The sequence below is a fragment of the Siphateles boraxobius genome, unplaced genomic scaffold, assembly GCF_051911475.1.
Source record: "Siphateles boraxobius isolate OS27281-9 unplaced genomic scaffold, OSU_SipBor_1 46, whole genome shotgun sequence".
Lineage (NCBI taxonomy): Eukaryota > Metazoa > Chordata > Actinopteri > Cypriniformes > Leuciscidae > Siphateles > Siphateles boraxobius.
The window spans coordinates 17461749-17471389 of record NW_027509097.1 but is presented as its reverse complement, the minus strand read 5'-3'; positions in this window follow the sequence as shown (position 1 = coordinate 17471389).

The window sequence follows — 9641 nt, the reverse complement described above, 5'->3', positions numbered from 1 at the left end:
ACGGAGCTGTAGCATGCTGGCCAAGACCATACAGTGGTTTAACAGGACAGGTTCCATTCAGAACAGGCCTCGCCATGGTCGACCAAAGAAGTTGAGTATACATGATCAGCATCATATCCATAGGTTGGCTTTGCAAAATAGACGTATGAGTGCTGCCAGCATTGCTGCAGAGGTTGGAGGGGTAAGGGGTCAGCCTGTCAGCGCTCAGGCCATTCGCCACACATCAAATTGGTCTGCAAGGCTGTTATCCCAGAAGGAAGCCTCTTCTAAAGATGATGCTAAAGACAAGCAGACTAAGAACATGGATTACTGGCACCATGTCATGTGCTCTGATGAGACCAAGATAAACTTATTTGATTCAGATGGTGTAAAGCATGTGTGGCAGCAACCTGGTGAGGAGTACAAAGACAAGTGTGTCTTGCCTACAGTCAAGCAAGGTGGTGGGAGTGTCATGGTCTGGGGCTGCATGAGTGCTACCAGCACTGGGAAGCTACAGTTCATTGAGTGAACCATGAATGCCAACATGTACTGTGACATTCTAAAGCAGAGCATGATCCCCTCCCTTTGGAAACTGGGCCACAGGGCAGTATTCCAACATGATAACGACCCCAAACACACCTCCAAGACGACCACTGCCTTGCTAAAGCTGAGGGTAAAGGTGATGGACCAGCCAAGCATGTCTCCAGACCTAAACCCTACTGAGCATCTGTGGGGCATCCTCAAACGGAAGGTGGAGGAGCGCAAGGTTTCTAACATTCACCAGCTCTGAGATGTCGTCATAGAAGAGGACTTCAGTGGCAACTTGTGAAGCTCTGGTGAACTCGATGCCCAAGCGGGTTAAGGCAGTGCTGGAAAATAATGGTGGCCACACAAAATATGGACACTTTGGGCCCAATTTGGACATTTTCACTTAGGGGTGCACTCATTTTTGTTGCTAGATGTTTAGACATTTATGGCTGGGTGTTTAGTTATTTTGAGGGGACAGCAAATTTACACTGTTATACAAGCTGTACATTTACACTTTTAAGTTGTAGCAAAGTGTCATTTCTTCAGTGTTGTCCCATGAAAAGATTTAATGAAATATTTACAAAAATGTGAGGGGTGTACTCACTTTTGTGCTGTTTGTGTGTGTATATATATATATATATATATATATATTATACATGCACTGTAAAAAAATATTTATTAGTTTGACTCAAAGTAAGTTACCTGGTTGCCTTAAAGGGGCATTCGGCAACTATTTCAACTTAATAAAACCGTTTAGAAATCATTTGGATGGTTTAATAACCTGTTCTGGTGAGACTGGTTACCTTCCCCGCTCCCCCCAGCATTCCTAGGTGGAAAACATGAGGACTAACGTCCCGTTAAGTTGGAAATAGGAAGTTTCGTGAGAAGCGAGAATGAGCGAGAAACACGAACTGCTTCACGACAATTCAACATAAAAACACACGCCACCCTCAATGTGTATGATGTATTACCCACCTCGGTAGACATGACTCCACACGATAAAGTTGGTCGGCTCCGATAATAACAAATGCTCATGAGCAGCGGTAGAAAGGGGGAGGAGGGTGCCGCAAGTGAGTTTTTTTACGACATTGTTGTGAAATATACGCCTCACAGCTGTAGGGGGAGCTCGTTGAGACAACATGCGACAACAAAAGTGAAAATTAGCAAAGAAGTAGCTAGAGTTGCCGAATGCCCCTTTAAAATGGATTTCATTAAATGTGAGTTATTACAACGAGTGATTAAAGTGTTTTTTTTTTACTTAATGTTGTTTTGTTGTCATAACTTAAGGTTAAATATTGTATCAACTTATTCAGGCAATAAGTTAATATAACTGGTGTGAATTATTCTTTAATTTGTTTTTTTTTTATATTGTATTGTTTTCTTTAATTTACTGTAGTTTTTCTACTTTTGTAATTAGAATGGATTGATGAACATCACAAAATTGTGTTTGTATTATTGTTCATGAGTAGGAGAATATAACATTAAAGGAACTTTTTTCTGTGGTTCATTGTTTGGGGTGGGAGCATCATCGGTGGAACATCCCCGGGGTTTTCCCTTGTACAGCATGATGAGGCTGATGAGCGCATGCACTTCGCTTCCCTTGTGAATATTTCTCTGGTATGCTGATGTTTATCATTCAAATGCTTTTTTTTTTTTTGCTCAAAAGTGTGATTTAAGTGATGGCAGCATTTGATGGTGTTGGTTGTGATGAAGTGTTTAATTTTAATACGATTTTTACAAAAATCATCATGGTGCTTACTAATTGTCATATTACGCTTAGTGTCTACACGAGAGAGTGAGAGAGAGATGCACTCACATCACTTCATAAACTTGAGGTTAATCCACTGGAGTCACACGGATTACTTTAATGATGTCTTTACTACCTTTCTGGGCCTTGAAAGTGGTAGTTGCATAGGCTGTCAATGGAGGGACAAAAAGCTCTCAAATTTCATTTAAAAAATCTTCATTTGTGTTCCAAAGAGGAATGAATGTCTTACAAATTTGGAATGACATGAGGGTGTGAAATGACTATTTTCATTTTTGGGTGAACTAACCCTGCGACATGTTTCTTCATCTATTCCACATTTTAAAGGCTTGTAACAATTTCTAACATTTTATAATGAAAATTAAGCTTAGAACGGTTCTGTTACAAAGATATTCTATATGAACTCAAACTCTCCAAAAATTGTGGTTGAAAGAAAACACTGTTTTTATATCTAATTCAATGAGTGAGTGTATGTAAAGAGAAATCTGAATGGATGAGCGAGTGTAATAAGAGAACAAAAAACACTTACATTGAAGTTGCATATCATTGAACATTGATTTTCTCTTTTTCATCAGAGCTAGCGAAGAGTTATATTTGATTTTGAGATTTTGTCCTCAAAGTTGATGAATAAAAACATGTCAGAATGTCAAAGAGTGTGAGAGTAAAATCCTATTCCACTAAACTGTTTGTTCCTTACTTTGAGAACTCTGGCCGAACATGCCTCGCCACCAACTTTCATGAGCACTTTTTGGAGTACTTCAAATGTATATTTGACCTCCTTTGGGTAAGTGATGTTCAGGGCATAAAGAAGCCCAATTAGTACAGCAAAGGCATTTGACACGTCCTTTATGTCATCAAGCACAACCTCCTCCTCTAACACCACAGCTAGCGCTGGGCGATATGGCCAAAACATATCTCTTTATTTTTTGGTTAAATATTTGGAAATACGATATATATATATATATTTTTTCTACGTTTTTCTATTTGGATAAAGAAAATCTGTATTTATTTAAAAAAATGTTTTTTCATATCCTGCCCAAATGATATCCTACAAACAATGTTGAAGAAAAAAAAATAGAGTGAATGTAATGTAGTCTATGCCATATATTATGTGCAAAAAGGTGATTAAAATCAATTACATTCTAACATTACAATCTAAAAACAAAAATAATGCTTTTGTTTTTAAGTTGACTAAAGGCTAAACTAAACCCAAAAAAACAACAACACACAAACTAAATATATTAGCCTGCATTTGATTACCCCATTATAATGGTCACTTTCATAAAGAAATATACTTGTTGTTTTAAAATTCCACATACGGCAGATTTATTGTCTCACTCTCCAACAACAAATATTTTAGCAACATGTACACTCACCTAAAGGATTATTAGGAACACCATACTAATACTGTGTTTGACCCCCTTTCGCCTTCAGTACTGCCTTAATTCTACGTGGCATTGATTCAACAAGGTGCTGAAAGCATTCTTTAGAAATGTTGGCCCGTATTGATAGGATAGCATCTTGCAGTTGATGGAGATTTGTGGGATGCACATCCAGGGCACAAAGCTCCCGTTCCACCACATCCCAAGATGCTCTGTTGGGTTGAGATCTGGTGACTATGTAGATGTTTTAACCACAAGACCACTAAAATACACAAGCAAAATCGCTGATCTATGCATTTATTCACGTGAAAATTCTCGGCACTAACAATATTAGTGGATCTCTTTAAAAGACTAATTAAACCCAATGCAACGTTACTATTGAAATTGATATCTAGACATCGTAATGTTATTTATTTTTTCAAAACAATTGTTAATTGAATCGTTACATATATCAGATTTTGCATTGTATTAGCAACATACCAACACACAACACACACACACACACACCTGTCCCACCCACTTTTTAAAACAAACTTGCGCCACTGATCATGTGTTTCTTTTAAAACAGGCACGGAGATTCATGAGAAATTGTGCTGCGGATAAATCAGCATTATCAAAAACTTGCGGTCATATTTTCCTTTAAAATAACTAGTCAATAATGTGATTAAAGGGAGCAATTTGATTACACCATTTCAGATAGCCCGTTGGGCAGGCCGGTTATGCATTTTGGTAGCCTGACTGGAAAACACAATAGCCCCGGGACGTCGGGCTAGCGATTTTGCGAGCCCTGGGAAATCTCAAACGCATTAAACAGCGCAAGTATTTATCTGCCAGACAGCAACAGCATCGGTCAGTCCATTTGACAGGGCAAGCTGCTTTAAACTTAACTATATCTTACAAGCTATTTTGAAGCCCTTAATATAACATGTTTTGGACAAATTACTACCGGTATGTACTTTCACTGCAGCAGCTCACACTGCGTCCTCCGCTATTTTTCAGATGTGCTCGTATCAAACTACTGTATCTATATAAAACGGTATCGCCTTATTCAATATCGTTTCAAAAAAATATCAATATATCATACAACCTCTATATACCGCCCAGTCTGCAAGACTGGAGAAACTGGAAGATAGCGCAACTCTCTGAGAGAACAAAGGAAATGAACATTTGAATTTCTCTCTTGTGCTATCATGCTGAGATCACCTGAAATTCACTAAAAAAATCTATATGGGTTAATGCGAATAATTATCATACCATATTACACGTTTGATATCATTTGAAATGTTTCAGTGCGACTGGTACAAAGGACTCATTCTCAAAGAAGTAAACCAATAGGTAATATGGAATTTAAGAGTTTACTAAGAGAATTAAGAGATAATTCACATACATAGGAGGGTGTGTCTTCCAGGCAAATGGTCTCCTGCTCTCAGAAGGTGTAAACTCAATTCTGAATTCCCATTGTTAGCAAATGGTTCCACGTAAATCAACTTCTGCCCCCAGTAAATCTGGGGCGGTGATTAATGTAAACTCCCACTGTGAACTCATTGTTACATTTGAAAAGAGGTTTCTGCCTTGGTCTGTATATATAATGAAATGCAACGAGATGCTGGCGTAATTCTGTAACCCAGACTAGCCCGTGATGCGAAGTGTAAAAAACACTTCGCATCATGTATTGTATAATGTCAAGGTATTGCATCTTCTCTTTATTTCAGAGCATTTGATGTTTGTATCTATTATCTATGAACTGATTATGCAATGATATATTTATAACTGATTAGGCGTGATAGACCTGACGTAATAAATCGTAAACTTTTGATTTTGTTCTAATCGACTAGTCGAGAGTTAAAAAGAATAGTCAAACACCCGCTCACACTTAATGATGCACAGATATCATTAAAAACTTTTTCATTTATGGAGTCAGATGAAATAAGTTAATACATGTGATAAAATATATTTCATTTAATCAAATTACTTTGAAAGATGGCAACACACAGAGACCATCACCCACTGATCGGATATGTCTACTTTGGGTCGATCGAGTCGGGCTTACAAATTGGTGACCCTGACGTGATCTCGCAAACACAGACCACAACATCTTTTCAGCAAAGTATTGGGATTTTTGTCTGGTCTCGTAAAAGAGTAAGGACTTCTTGAGTATATTTGCTCATCTTCCACGCTTCCTTGGCAACTTATCATTGTCTCACAGAGTTTGTCTTGTTGTGAACTTTTTCTTCTCAAGTGTAGAAAAGATAGAGTTGCAGACCAGGAGATTGTTGAGGTATAAGTTCTTTATTTCGTCGCTGTAGTCATCTCAATCAAGTCTGACTTCTTGAGTCAAACATTGTAATATATATACATTATAAGAGGGAGGGATTACATTGTGATGGTGGAAACTCGTATACCAGTTTAGGAACCTGTTTTAAAAGAGAGAGGGAAAAACTTATTCAAACCCTGAGACTCCAGAACAGGAGTGACAGGACTCTCTCTTGCTAAGACAAAAGCTCGCGAGAGTCTCCAAGAGTTTCATTAACATGTTTCATTTAACTTACAATAGAAAGAAAACCCGTCTGACAGCTGTATACAGAGTCACAGAATAAGACAGGAGTTTCGTGCTCCACAGCTGAATGCTAAATTCAAGTTACAGAACTTTCTCAGTTTATATATGAAACTAAATTAAACATTTGACAAAGTTGTATTCCTTCAGTCTCCAAGTCTCCCCATTCATCATCATCTTCGTCCTCTTCGTCATGCCTACCATTACTCATCTCTCAACCAAGGCCGGTGTGTGTTCCATCATCCACAGTGTCGTCAACCATCACAACAGAAAGGACAGTCAGTATGTCCAGTTCTCCATCCTCCATAGACTTTCATTCATAACAGTTCCCGCTACTGCCATTTACCTAATATATAATAAACCCCTGTTTCTCACATCAACCACCTTATTTGGAGTGTCTGCTTCTTTACAGAAGACCAGACCAACACCGTTGAAAAATGAGTTCTCCTGATCCATTCCAGGATCTCGTGGATGCGCTCAAATGAGCACTCACCGTACCCACTTCTGCATCGCCCGTCACCGCCCCTCCTTCCCTACCAGTGGCCTCAAGTCCTGTGGCCAACCCAGCGCCCTACTCTGGTTTGGCGGAGGATTGCAACGGATTTCTCCTTCAGTGTTCGCTGGCCATGGAGACGCAGTCGTCCCGCTTCCCCACTGAGAGATCTAAAGTGGCGTTTATTATTTCCCTGCTGACGGGGCGAGCGCTTAATTGGGCCCGGACCCTCTGGAATCAAAATGCCACCGTTACACAGTCTCTGAGTTCTTTCACCGCTCACTTCCATTAAGTTTTTGGGATTCCAGATGGTGAATCTTCCGCTGGTGAGCAGTTATATCATAATCAAGAAATGTCAGGGTTCTGTCACTTCTGTCTGGTTTATATCTTGGTTTGGTGACAGAGCTCTGACACGGTTTTTGACACTCCCATGTGTTTGTGTTTAGTCTGGTCTGTTTAGTCCTTGTGCCATGTGCTCTCCTGTCAATTTACTAGCCCCGCCCATCTTTTCTCATAATTGATTAATTTCCTCCACCTGCCTGCCTCGTTACCCTCTTATGTTTGTTTCCCTATTTATGGCGCTTTTCCATTACCAGTATCAGCTCAACTCGCCTCGACTCGCCTCGCTTTTCACTCCGTTTTCCATTACAGGTAGTACCTCCACAATAGTATCTGGTCGTCATAGCGACGCCATAGCAAATACGCGACAAACACCCGCTACCCCCACAAACACAGGACAATGAAGGAAATCAAGTGTATGCTGTTTGATCCTCGAGATGTGGTTATTTCTCACAGCAAGAAGACAAACGTTGTTTCAGGAGAGGCTAAGGGCAGCAAAATGAAAAACTGCTGAAAAAAATAGCTCCGTCTGGCGCGTGCAATGATGACGCAGTGAATAGTGACGATTCTCTCAGACCAATCAGCTGTCTGCAGTGTTTTCACGTCACATTTTAGTATCGCCTTAGCCCGCTTAGAATCTCGCCGGAGGTGATATGAAAAAAAGTACCCGAAAGCAGGTACAGGTACAACCTTTACACAGTGGAAAACCAAACAAAGGCGAGTGGGGTCGAGTCGAGTCGAGCTGGTACTGTGTAGTGGAAAATCGCCATTAGTCTCCCTGTGCTGGTTCGTTTTCCAAGTTGTCCTTGTTCCTTGTGTTTCCTGGTCTTGCCTGTTATTGTTCTCGTTTTCCACCATGAGGGAGTTTTGTTTGTAGTTTGTGTTTGTTTGCTTAATAAATATACCTTATCCTTATTGCTTTGCACTTGAGTCCTCGCACCTATAATCAACCCATTCTGTGACAAGAAAAGGATTCTGTTTCTGATTATACCATCAAGTTCCGGACTCTAGCAGCTGCAAGTGGATGAAATGAGTGCTCGCTCCTCACCACCTATCGGCAGGGACATAATCCGCGTCTACGACTGCAACTCGCTGCATACAAGAATTCCATGGGTATAGAAAGGTTCATACAGCTCACCATCAGCACTGATCATTGTATGCAGCCCTACATGGAAGATCTACATGGTCAGTCATCACATTTTCTACCTCGCCAACCAGAGTATTCCAGCACTCCAGAACCAGTCCCCATGCAAGTGGATAACACTCCCCTAACACTCACGAAATAGCAGAGGAGGCTAACTCAGGGTCTTTGCCTATACTACGGGGCTTGGCTGAACATCAGCACCACGTTGCAGAGGTCCTCCAACGCCTCCGTGAACATCAACTCTTCCTTAAATCCGAGAAATGCACGTTCTATCAATACACCATCCAATTTCTCGGCTACAACATTAGTGAACACGTCATCCAGATGGATGAGGAAAGAGGAAGCTGTTCGAAACTGGCCAAACCCTTCTACCATCAAAGAACTCCAGCGTTTCCTAGGATTTTCAAACTTTTGCCATCGGTTCATTCTTAACTACAGCTCTCCACTAACCAATCTCCTCAAGAATAAGCCCAAGTCTCTGTCCTGGACACCTGCCGCCACTGAAGCTTTCCAGAGTCTCAAGGATTCCTTCACCAATGCACGGCTCCTAGTCCACCCAGATCCAAATAAACCGTTCATCGTTGAAGTTGACGCCTCAACCACCGGAGTACGAGCAGTGCTATCTCAGCAGCAGGGGAATCCATCTCGTCTCCATCCATGCGCCTTCTTCTCCAAGAAGTTATCCCCGGCGGAGATGAATTATTATATCGGTAGATCTAATGAACAGCGGTAGATTAGGTAATCCAAACGACCACCACGGCGCCGGGAGTCCAAGATCTCTCGGACTGTGTAGATAGTCCCGTCCTCCTGAATCATTGGAAGAGGGGGTTTCTCTGTCGGGCCTGGCTCTGTGGAGGGAATGGGCACAAGTGAGTGGTAAGGTTTAAGGAGTGAAACATGAAATGTAGAGTGGATTCTGCAGTGTGAGGGTAGCTGGAGCTGGTAGGTGACGGGGTTGATCTGTCGGATGATGGTGAAGGGACCAACGTATCTGGGACTCAGCTTTTTGCAGGGCAGGCGCAGCTTGATGTCCCGTGCCAGGCTCCACCACCACACAATCACTGAGATCACCATCACCTGAGTATTAATCCCCAGCACCTACACGCCATCTGCTCACCACAAACACTTATAAACACACATCTCACTCTGACACTTTGTCTGGTCTCATAAAAGAGTAAGGACTTCTTGAGTATCTTTGCTCATCTTTCACGCTTCCTTGGCAACATATCGTCATCTCCAGTGTCTCCCGGTTCGTCATCTTCGTCCTCTTAGTTGTGGATACCATTACTCATCTCTCAACCAACGCCGGTGTGTGTTCCATCATCCACAGTATCGTAACCATCACAACAGAAAGGACAGTCAGTACCTCCGGTTCTCCATCCTCCATAAGACCTTCATTCATAACAGTTCCTGCTACTGCCATTTACCTAATATATAATAAACCTGTTTCTCACATC